This window comes from Megascapheus bottae, chromosome 20 (assembly GCF_031878675.1).
Source record: "Megascapheus bottae isolate mThoBot1 chromosome 20, mThoBot2.hap1, whole genome shotgun sequence".
NCBI classification, from domain to species: domain Eukaryota; kingdom Metazoa; phylum Chordata; class Mammalia; order Rodentia; family Geomyidae; genus Megascapheus; species Megascapheus bottae.
Window position 1 is genome coordinate 31,918,652 of NC_143528.1, and position 11,326 is coordinate 31,929,977.

General features: G+C 42.0%; 1 long non-coding RNA gene across 1 annotated transcript in view; it reads left to right on the top strand.

Moving 5' to 3' along the window:
• The window catches only part of LOC150049357 (uncharacterized), a 28,473-nt gene extending 17,572 nt beyond the window's left edge, over positions 1–10,901 (top strand). The window contains exon 3 of the long non-coding RNA XR_016538992.1: positions 10,839–10,901. This is a non-coding gene — a long non-coding RNA (uncharacterized LOC150049357). The remainder of the gene's footprint in view (positions 1–10,838) is intronic.
• The last annotated feature ends 425 nt before the right edge of the window (positions 10,902–11,326 follow it).

Below are 11,326 nucleotides of genomic sequence, written 5' to 3' on the forward strand. Positions count from 1 at the left end.
TAGTGCTTTACCACTTAAGCCACAGCTCTACTCTTCTTTCTTTCTTTCTTTCTTTCTTTCTTTCTTTCTTTCTTTCTTTCTTTCTTTCTTTCTTTGTCTTTCTTTTCTGGTTGTGAGGCTTGAACTCAGGGCATGGGCACTGTCCCTAAGCTTTGGCTTTCTGGTAGTTAACTGGAGATTAGTCTTTGAACTTTCCTGCCTGGGCTAGCTTTGAACCATGTTCCTCAGATCTCAGCTTTGTAAATTGCTAGGATTAAAGGCATAAGCCACTGGCACCTGGCATCAATAACATGTATGTGTGTATATGGTACTGAAGATGAATTCACTGCCTGTGCCTGCTAGGCAAACAGCTATATTTACTTCCATTTTTCTCTTTTCTTGTTTTTGCTTCTGCTGTGTGTTTCTTTCCTTTGGAAAGTTCTACTGTGCCCCAGTTTTGCTGGAGTCTCATCGGTTCTTCAGGGTTTTAATTCAGTCATTCAAGATTAGTTCAACAGGGCTGGGGAAGATTATTTGTCTAGCATGCACAAGGCCCTGGATTCCATCCCCAGGATTCCCCCACAAAACAGGGAAAAGATGTGCTTCACAAATGTTTGCTGAGTACTTTATGTTCCTACAGTGTTCCTGGCAGTTCATTCTAGGTATATAAGGAGGGACCAGACATAGCCCCTACTCTTAAATTTTCTGTTTATTTGCTCATCAACTTTTATCAAATGAATGTCATTTCCTTATACATGCATTAGGTTTTCCGTATTCGCATTTCCTGATTCTTGTCAATAACTGAGATTTTAATTCTGTTCTGGTATCTGGAAACTTTCCTGTGTTATCATAGCCTTTTCACCACCCCGGGACTTAATGCCTCCCCTGTGGGCCATAATATACTGCTCCTGTCTGACAGCTTCTCGAGGACATATGGACTCCTGCAGAAACCAAGACCCCTGGGACCCAGAGCCTTGTCCTTGCTCCTCTTGATGTCTTCCCCAGAGTCTACAACTATGGAGTCAAGTGAGTTTGGAAAATTCAGGAGATATTTTGAGAGTGTGTGGGTGAGAAAGTAAAGCTACGATGGCTCCAGAAGTGAATCAGGATAAAAATAAAGGAGTATGTGGAAAAGATTAAAAGAAAGAAGAAGAGGAGGAGGAGGAGAGGGGAAGGAAAAGGAGAAGGAGGAGGAGCAGCAAGGCATCAGGATAACAATTTATGCAGCTTAAATAAAGATAGGTTACCTTTCAAATCTGAACATCTGTGTTCCTGTGTCACTATGGTCCCCATGATTTGCACGCAGGAAGTAGATTATGTGGAAGTAGGAATGTTTGTTTTCTTCATTGTATGTTTTCAGTATCTTTCTTTTTGTTGTTGTTGTTGAAGTAATGAATTGGTGAAATTCCACTCCAAGTATAGTAGTATAATAAATTAGACCTTAGGGACCGGGAGTTTGGCCTAGTGGTTAAAGTGCTTGCCTCGCATGCATGAAGACCCGGGTTCGATTCCTCGGTACCACATACATAGAAAAAAAAGCCGGAAGTGGTGCTGAGGCTCAAGTGGTAGAGCTCTAGCCTTGAGCTAGGCCCTGAGCTCAAGCCCAGGACTGGCAAAAAAAAAAAAAAAAAAAAAATTAGACCTTAATGCAGTCTGGATTTGCTCTTAACTTTTGATTGAAACACCTCTCTCTCTCTCTCTCTCTCTCTCTCTCTCTCTCTCTCTCTCTCTCTCTCTCTCTCTCTCTCTCTCTCTCTCTCTCTTTCTCTCTGTGCGTCTGTCTGTCTGTCTGTCTCTCTGGTGGAATTAACTCCTGTGCACAGATGGAAACAATAACAATCCTGGTGGGAACAGAATGGGATTTAGAATGAATCTTTCTAACATTGAGTCCGTTGGATTCTTGATTTGCTTAATCCAGTCAATTCTGACCCTTACAATTCAAACACCCTCACCTCAGGTGTCTGCCTGGGGCCTCATTTCTTTTTGGTACCCCCATTGCTTTGCTTTCTAACTCTTAGCACTTCAGGGAACTATACTAAAAGACTTAACTTTTAAATGTGTTTTTTTTTTTCTTTTGACTCTTGAATCATTTCTTGGTCTAGACCAATCTAATGTTTTAAAGTTTTCATTTCCTACATTAATTCTCTTAAGCCTCCCTTGCTATTGTTGTTCATGAGCTCCAAATTAGCACTAAAGAATAAGCTAATAATTATACTTGTAGAAGTTAAATCACCCTAAATAAGAAATGACTAGTTTCAAAAACGTATATGACCAAAATTGGCATTCTCCCTTCTTAGAGGAAATGGTGGATTAGACATGCTGGAGATATCAAATGTATAAAATTAGAATATTGGTGTGGTGAAATACTTAGTATAATACTTAGAAATTTTCCCAGGGTCTTCTTGGGCACATGTGCTAGTTGAAAAAATATTACTGATCATAAATACCACATCAAGTTACTATCTAAGCCAAAACATATATTTTCATAAGAACCCATAACTCCAAGAAAGGCATGCACTTTTGAGAATATGGATATCTTCCTAACCTTCCTATCTCTGGCAAATCTGAAAAAACAACATAGTCGTGAGTGTAACAGATAGTCAACTCTGTCGAAGGTAGTAATATATGTGAGTGATCATTACCAAGGCTATAACCAAATGGCATCAGTAAGACTCTTTCCTGTTATTAACAGGAAAATGGTGATCTTTACATGGTTTTCTAATGAGGAACAAATTGAAATAAGAGATGTATTCAATGGAAGAGAAGAGATCTTACTACTATTTCCCATTAAAAAGCAACAGGTGACAAATACAGTCTAAATGCTCAGTGTGTTTATAGGAAAATGGAACTAATTTAAGGGGATGATTGGGGTGAGGACTGATGGAAGGGGTGACACGGATAAAGCTGCAGTGTATAAGCTGGTCATTCACCTGTTGCTCGTGCCTGTAATTGTAGTTATTCAGGAGGCTGAGATCTGAGGATTACAGTTTGAAAGAAAGTCAATGAAACATTTTTTTCTAATCAACAAAAGCTGGAAGTGAAGCCTGAGTGGAAAAAGGTTGGCCTTGAATGCAAAAGCTAAAGGACAGTGTCCAGGTTCAGAGTTCAGAGTTCAAGCCCTAGTACTGATTTTTTAAAAATGGACATATTGGGGCCGGGAGTTTGGCCTAGTGGTAGAGTGCTTGCCTAGCATGCACAAAGACCAGGGTTCACTCCTCGGTACCACATACATAAAAAAAAGCTGGAAATGGTGCTGAGGCTCAAGTGGTAGAGCTCTAGCCTTGAGAAAGTCCAAGAACAGTGCTCAGGTCCTGAGATCAAGCCCAGGACTGGCAAAAAGAAAAAAATTGACATATTGATTTGAACACCTCTGTACAACTATTTATGTTTTTATTATTATTTTTTTTTGGTCATAGTGCTTGAACTCAGGGCCTGGCTCTCTCTGTATCTTAGCTCTACACTTAAGGGTAGTGCTCCACCACTTTGAGCCACAGCTCTACTTCTGGTTTTCTGCTGGGTTTGGCTTTGAAGTGCAGTTCTCAGATCTCAGCCTTCTGAGTATCTGGTCATCAGGGCCCAGCTTACATTTCTTTCTTTCTTTCTTTCTTTCTTCCTTCCTTCCTTCCTTCCTTCCTTCCTTCCTTTCTTTCTTTCTTTCTTTCTTTCTTTCTTTCTTCCTTCCTTTCTTGCTAGTTCTGTTCCTTGAACTCAGGGTCTGAGCACTGTCCTTGGGTTTTCTCAAGGCTAGAGCTTTACCAGTTGAGCCACAGCACCACTTCCAGCTTTTTTCTACGTATGTGGTACCGAGGAATCAAACCCCAGTCTTCATACATGGTAGGTAAGCACTCTAACACTAGACCAAACTCCCGGCCCCACATTTAAAAAAAATTTTTTTAAGAGAGGAATTTGAGTCTGTCCTACTTTTAACCTTGTTTGTGTACTTATATCAAAAACAGTCTCAGGTTTCAAATAAACCCAAATGCCTCCTAAGCAACAAGTTTTGTTTACTGGATAAATTATATATGATATAAAACTGCTAATAAACTCTGTGCTAGAATTCTTTAAAGGCATATTTAGGACCTTGAGATTCATGGAATTTATAATCTCTGTTGACATGTAGTGTTTGAAAGGTCTGTCATTCAGTGTTTAAACAGAGACCAGAAATTTTATATTTAAATCTTGGCCTTGGTGATTTTGTTCAGGACCCAAAGTGAAAGGACTTTTATATAATGGAAATAACATGACCTTAAGGGTCAGGCAACTTAAAATTTTAGTCCTGGCTTCTGTCACTATGTCATTTGGTTTTGGTCAAATTAGTTGATCAAATTCTTTGCTTAAAAAAGTGAGACATTGGGTCCGGGATTTTGGCCTAGTGGTTAAAGTGCTTGCCTAGCATGCATGAAGACCCGGGTTCGATTCCTCGGTACCACATACATAGCAAAAAGCCGGAAGTGGTACTGAGGCTCAAGTGGTAGAGCTCTAGCCTTGAGAAAGTCCAAGGACAGAGCTCAGGCCCTGAGCTCAAGCCCAGGACTGGCAAAAAAAAAAAAAAGTGAGACATTGCCAGGCGTGGTGGTTCATGCCTATAATCCTAGCTCCTCAGGAGGCTGAGATCTGAGGATCAAGGTTCAAAGCCAGCCCAGGCACAAAAGAACCTGAGACTCCAATTAACCTATAGAAAATGGGAAGTGGGACTTGGCCTAAGGGTAGGGTGGTAGCCTTGAGCTGAAGAGCTCAGGGACAGTGCCCAGATCAAGTTCAAGCCCTATGATCCCCACGAGAGAAAGAAAGAAAGAAAGAAAGAAAGAAAGAAAGAAAGAAAGAAAGAAAGAAAGAAAGAAAGAAAGAAAGAAAGAAAAAAAAGTGAGACATTTAGGGACCAAGAGCTGGGCCTAGTGGTAGAGTGCTTGCCTAGCAGGCACGAAGGCCCAGGTTTGATTCCTCAGTACCACATACAGAGAAAAAAGCTGGAAGTGGTGCTGTGGCTCAAGTGGTAGACCACTAGCCTTGAGAAAAAAGCCCAAGGACAGTGCTTAGGCCCTGAGTTCAAGCCCCATAACTGGCAAAAGAAAAAAAAAACCCAAACAAACAAAAAAAGTGAGACATTTAAAGAAATATTTAGATACTAGCCTAGCATGTATAGGGCTGTGAGTTCAATCCTGGCACCACAAATGGAGGAGGGAGTGAGACAGATATTTGGGTGAGATAGTCTAAGGTCCTATGACCCCTAACTTGAGGTTTTTTGGTTTTGTTTTTTCCTTTGGTGGGTCACAGGGCTTGAACTCAGCTTGGCATGTCCCTGAGATCTTCTCAAGGCTATCGCCCTACCCTAGGGCGTTATCCCTGAGCTCTTCAATTCTAGGCTACTGACCTAAGCTTGAGCCAAGCCCCACTTCCCATATTCTAGAGGTTAATTGGAGATAAGAGTCTCCAGGTCCTCTTGTGCCTGGCTAGCTTTGAATCTTGATCCTCAGATCTCAGCCTGCTGAGTAGCTAGTATTACAGGCGTGAGCCACCGGCTGGATAACCGTGCCTAGCTTTAACTTGAGTTTTATTTTGATTACTTTTGGCTGAAAAACCTAGAAGGGTCTTGAATTCATTTTATTAACATGTAATGAGCACTTATTATATGCAGGAATTAATTTTTGCATTTTTATGGGAGAAAAATAAATGACCAAAGCATCTGTGACACAAATACATTGGAGAAATTGCATTCTAATTGATGCATGAAAAAGAAAATTCAGAATTTCTTTTATTTTTTTGCCAGTCCTTGGGCTTGAACTCAGGGACTGGGCACAGACTGAGCTTCTTTTGCTCAAGTATACTGTTCTATCACTTGAACCACAGCGCCACTTTCAGCTTTTTCTGTTTATGTGCTTCTGAGGAATGGAACCCAGGGCTTCATGCATGCTAGGCAAGCACTCTACCACTGAGCCACATTCGTAGCCCCTTGGGGGGTGGGGGGAATTTTTCACTGTTCAGGAGATTCATCCTTTCCATGATCTTGACAAAGGTCATAATGATATAAGACTATCATTTTCCTCCTTTCCTTCCTTCCTTCCTTCCTTCCTTCCTTCCTTCCTTCCTTCCTTCCTTCCTTCCTTCCTTCCTTCCTTCCTTCCTTCTTTCCTTCCTGCCTGCCTGCCTGCCTGTTTGCCTGCCTGCCTGCCTGCCTACCTGTCTCAGGGCCTGAGAAAGTCCTTGGACTTTCTCAAGGCTAGCAGTCTACCCTTGAGCCACAGCACCACTTCCAGCTTTTTCTGTGTATGTGGTACATCAAACCCAAGGCTTGATGCATGCTAGGCAAGCAAGCACTCTGCCACTAGGCCGTGCTCCTGGCCCAAGGCTATCATTTTCTACAGAGTATCATTACTGTTTTTCTTGTTGTTGTTCAGTGAATCTAGTGCAATTAATCTTATCTCAGGATAGTTCAGTCGTTCAACCTCGCCACTTGTTTTCTTGACTTTCATCCTGATAAGTGGGCAAGGATTTTTGCAAACTTTCTTTTTTTCAATCCCGGGCACCCAACATGGACGCTCTTTATAAGAATGCTGAGCCAGGCACAGAGGCACAGGCCAATGATCACAGCAGGAAAGGCAGAAGGATGCTTGCATTCCAGCCTGTCTTTGTCTTGAAGGGTCCTCCCTGCTCTTTAAGGAGGCCTGGTGAGCAGTAACATAACCAGAGCTAGGGGGACTAGAGAGACAAGCCAAGTGTGTGAAATAAGCCAGATGGAATGTAGAAGTGTAAAGCCAGGAAGGAGGAGGAAGAGGAAGGAAGAGGGGCCGAGAAGGAGGAGGAGCAGGAAGAAGAGGAGGAGAGGAGGAAGAAGAAGGGGAAGAAAGGAGGAGAAGGAAAAAGAGAGGTGAAGAAGGTCTTGGAGGTGGAGGAGGAGTGGGAGAAGGAAGAAGAAAGCAGAAAGCAGGAAGGTTTCATTTAAGGCAAAATCTGTCCAGAGTTGGAATTTTCCAAAGGAAAGGACTTAAGGAGAGGGCCTTCATTTCAGCCAAAACATGTGCGAGAGTAGGAGTGGATCCACTGTATTACCCTGTGAAATTTCAAAGGTAGAGAGTAAATGTCAGGCCCTATCTGGGGCCTGCAGGGTTAGAAGGCCACGGTTATCAGCATGCGAAGGAGGGGATGGCTTTGAGGGACTAGAAGAAGGTGAACCCCTCTGAGGAACTGGAAGAAGAGAGAGGGCTCTCAGGAAGGTCGAGTGCCTTTGAGAACTGAGACCAGGGATGAAATATAGAAACTGGTGAGAATGACAAGAGAGAACTGATAGGGATCAATGGTAATCCTGTGTGGAAAGGTCAAGATGAATCTGAAGTAGCTGCGATTCTAGGCATGAGCCATTGGTGTCTCACAAAGCTACTATGTTTTACACACCTGATTTGTCTATAACACAAGTGCGAAAATGTGTGGAAGACTGGAATGCTAACTTGTCAAGAAGTGAATTGGATGCATTATTTTAATTTCATACCCTTCTTGTACTGAAATCAGAGGTCCTGGCTGAAGTTAATTTCTCTCCCAAAGCACATTGAGACAGCACATATGGATCCAATTACTTAATTTTCTGCTGCATTGTGATGGGAGTTACATCACTCATTTCAGCCAGTCTCTCTGTAGATAAACTGAAGGATGAATCCTCCAGCTCATCCTCAGCCCTCACTGGAAGAAACCAAGCAGTTGCAGATGCAGTGGAGTGAGGTGTTTGGGGGGTGTGGAGGGGAGGGAAAGGGAGCAAATCACATTTGAAAAAGGAAAAAAATGGGGCACAACAGGAAAATAGGAAGAGATAGATAGCTAGGTGCCAGTGGCTCACATTCCTAACTACTTAGGAGCCTGAGATCTGGGGACCATGGTTCAGAGCCAGCCCTGGCAGGAAGCTCTGTGAGATTCTTACCTCCACAGAAAACTAGAAGTGGTGCTTTGGCTCACAGTGGTAGAGTGCTAGCCTAGCCTAGAAAAAAAAAAAAAGCTCAGGGTCAGTGCCCAGGCCATGAGTTCAAGCCCCACAACTGAAAAAAAGAAAAAAAGGAGAGAATGAGAGGTGCTCCATTCTGCAGCATTTAAGGTAATGTATTTAATCCATGCATTTCATTGCATCTGCAGAGAGTTCATAGAGGGCTGTGAAAGAAGGTGGCTTTCCAGACTCAGAGCTATAACAGACTGTTCCTAATTCCCCTGGGCAGTGGTCTCAGGGGTACCACTTATTTCCTTGTAGAAAAATCCTTGTCAAATGTAAGTTCTGAGCAGCGAATTCCTTTCCCTCCCTCCCTCCCTCCCTTCCTTGCTTTTTTTCTTTTTGCCTTTACTGGGACTTGGATTCTGTCCCTTAGCTTTTTTTGCTTAGGGCTGGTGTTATACCATTTGAGTCACAGCTCTACTTCTGTCTTTTTGTTGGCTAATTGCAGATAAGTCTCACAGACTTTCCTCTCAAGCTGTCTTTGAACCACAGTCCTCCAATCTCCTAAGTAGCTAGGATAATAGGTATGAGCCACTCCTGCTTAGTTTCTTCCTTGAAAACAAACAACAAAAAAGCACGATCTCTCATTATTTGAAAGCAGTATCCATCTGAGAATAATACTAACTTTTGTAAGTCTAAATATGACAAAATATAAAGAAGTTCTATAACATGGAGGAACTAGTTTATTTTTTAGTAATCTTTGTTTGTTCTTTGAAGGACATTTCTTCACTAAAGAGCTGACTTTTAAAGGCCTTTATTGGCCAGTCAGGGGAAACCATAGTTTCCAGAGTTCAATCTTCCTTGTGTGTGTTTTTGTGTTCTGACCACCCATGCTACAAACCATTTTTACGGCTCAACAACATTTAGGTTCGGGAGGAAATGTTTACACTGGAAGGCAGTTTGGATTTTTCTTTTTTCCTTTGTGAACTAATTTCCCATGAGAGAATGCTGTCACCATCCACAGGGAACAGACAATAAAGCCCAGGGTGGCACAGTGTGCCTTGAGAAGCTGTCTGTGGATCACCTCATCCCAGACAGAGGGAGCTGTTCAAATACTTCCTCCTCTCTTTTTGTGTTCAGAGCTCAGAAAACAGCTGTCCACCAACAACAAAAAAGTCACCTCTGGATTAATGACCAGTACATTTTTACTTATATAAATGCACAAAGGTACAATCTATGTGCTTACAAATTAGATGAATAAGATGAATAATACCCATTTTAGGGGGTTTTGTAAATCCTGAGAAACTCAAACACCTTGGTATAAGGCAATAACTGATCACTTTAATTTAAAAGCCATGTTCAAGTTACAAAACAACAAAAGAGTTATTAAGAAGGTCAACTGTCATATTTTTTCCAAATTTTGATTTGAAACCTTAAAGTTTAGCCATGATTAATTTAATTATTATTTTTTATTGTGTTGGCAAAACTGCCAAAACTCCCAAATGTGTTGGCCTGTGGATGTGGCTCAAACAGTAGCACTTCTGCCAGCCTCAAACCACAGAACCACAAACCACAGCAGCAATAACAACAACCAAAACAAAAAGCCAACAAACATCTTTGCCTACGCTACTTTTTTCTTATTTTTCTTTTCCTTCCTTCCTTCCCACCTTCCTTCCTTCCTTCCTTCCTTCCTTCCTTCCTTCCTTCCTTCCTTCCTTCCTTCCTTCCTTCCTTCCTTCTTTCCTCCCTCTCTCCCTCCCTCCCTTTCTCTCCCTCCCCCCTCTCTTTCTTTCTCTCTCTCTCTTCTCTTCCCTTCCCTTCCCTTCTCCTTCCTTCCTTCCTTCCTTCCTTCCTTCCTTCCTTCCTTCCTTCCTTCCTCCCTCCCTCCCTCCCTCCCTCCCTCCCTCCCTCCCTCCCTCCCTTCTTTCTTTCTTTCTTTCTTTCTTTCTTTCTTTCTTTCTTTCTTTCTTTCTTTCTTTCTTTCTTTCTTTCTCTTTCGTTCTTTGGCCAGTCCTAGGGCTTGAACTCAGGGCCTGAGCACTGTCCTTGAGTTTTCTCAAGGCACTCTACCACTTGAGCCATAGCACCACTTTCTGGCCTTTTCTGCATGAACCCACGGCTTTATGCAGTCTAGGCAAGCACTATAGCACTAGGCCACATTCCCAGTCCTATTTTTCTTTTCTTTTTTTTGTGAGTCATGGCATAGGTGCTGTCCCTGAGCTCTTCAGCTAAAGGCTACCTACCACCCTACCCTTGAACCAAGCCCCACTTCCCATTTTCTAGAGGCTAAGAGTGCTAGCCTGGTTAAATTTTGTGCTTTAAGTTTTGTTCTGTTCCTCATTCTCTCCTATTCTCTGGGATTGGAGTTTCTTTTCTTTTCTTTTTTTAATATATTTGTATTGTAATGAATAGAAGGGTTTCCTTATATAAGCCAGATAGAAGGTGCATTACTTCACGAACATTGCTACCCTTTCTCATGTCTTTATCCCCATTTTCCTCCCCCCACCCTGTCCCTCATCTTGTTTTACCCCCTTCTCTATCCTATTTCAAATAAACAATTAAACATATATACAATATATCAGAAAACAAGGTAAGATACTGTAACAATATGAGCTAACCAAAGAACAACAAAAGAGATGAGAAATAACAGTGCATTGAGAACAACAATCACATATATGGCTGTTGTTTCTATATCTTGGAGGTCCTTTCATTTAGCCTCATCCTATATGGCCTTATGTGTCTAGGTTTTGTCCTATTGTAAACCAAGGAGAGTCCAAGGTTTCTGCTGATTATGACAAATGAGGGAAACCATGGAGCCTATGTTCCTTTGAGTCTGGCTTGCTTCACTTAATATGATTTTTTTCTAAGTCTTTCCATTTGGGATTGGGGTTTCTAAGCATTTTAGGTGTGGATGGAAGGTAATGCTGATGCGCTTGGTTTTTTGTTTTAGCTCATCCTGATGTTCCCCAAAGCTCCTGGAGTGTTGCTGTGTTCTTCGGTGCTTTTTTGAAGGTAGGTGGCTGTCAGCTGGGCCGGGGCTTTCCAGGTGTATGTTGTCAAAACCCAACATAAGTAAGTTCTGCTTCAGTTCACAACAGTCTCAGCAAAATCAAGTCAGTCTTGCTGTCAGACAAGATGGGTTCTTTTGCAATAAAGAATAGATTGGGTTAATATGAGTTGGGGCCTTAACAATTTCTATGATTTTAAGAAAATGACAATGGAGAAATATGGTCCCTTGAAGGTTGGTGGCTTAAGGATATGAGACAGTAGAGACCTTTATGTGGAAGTTTCTCCTTTTTTCATACCCTCCCATGGCTTCTCTTCCTGAATGAGGTAAAAGTTTCAGGAAGTTTTTCTTTTTTTTTTTTTTTTTTCTGCCAGTCCTGGGCTTGAGCTCAGGGCCTGAGCACTGTCCTTGGACTTTCTCAAGGCTAGAGC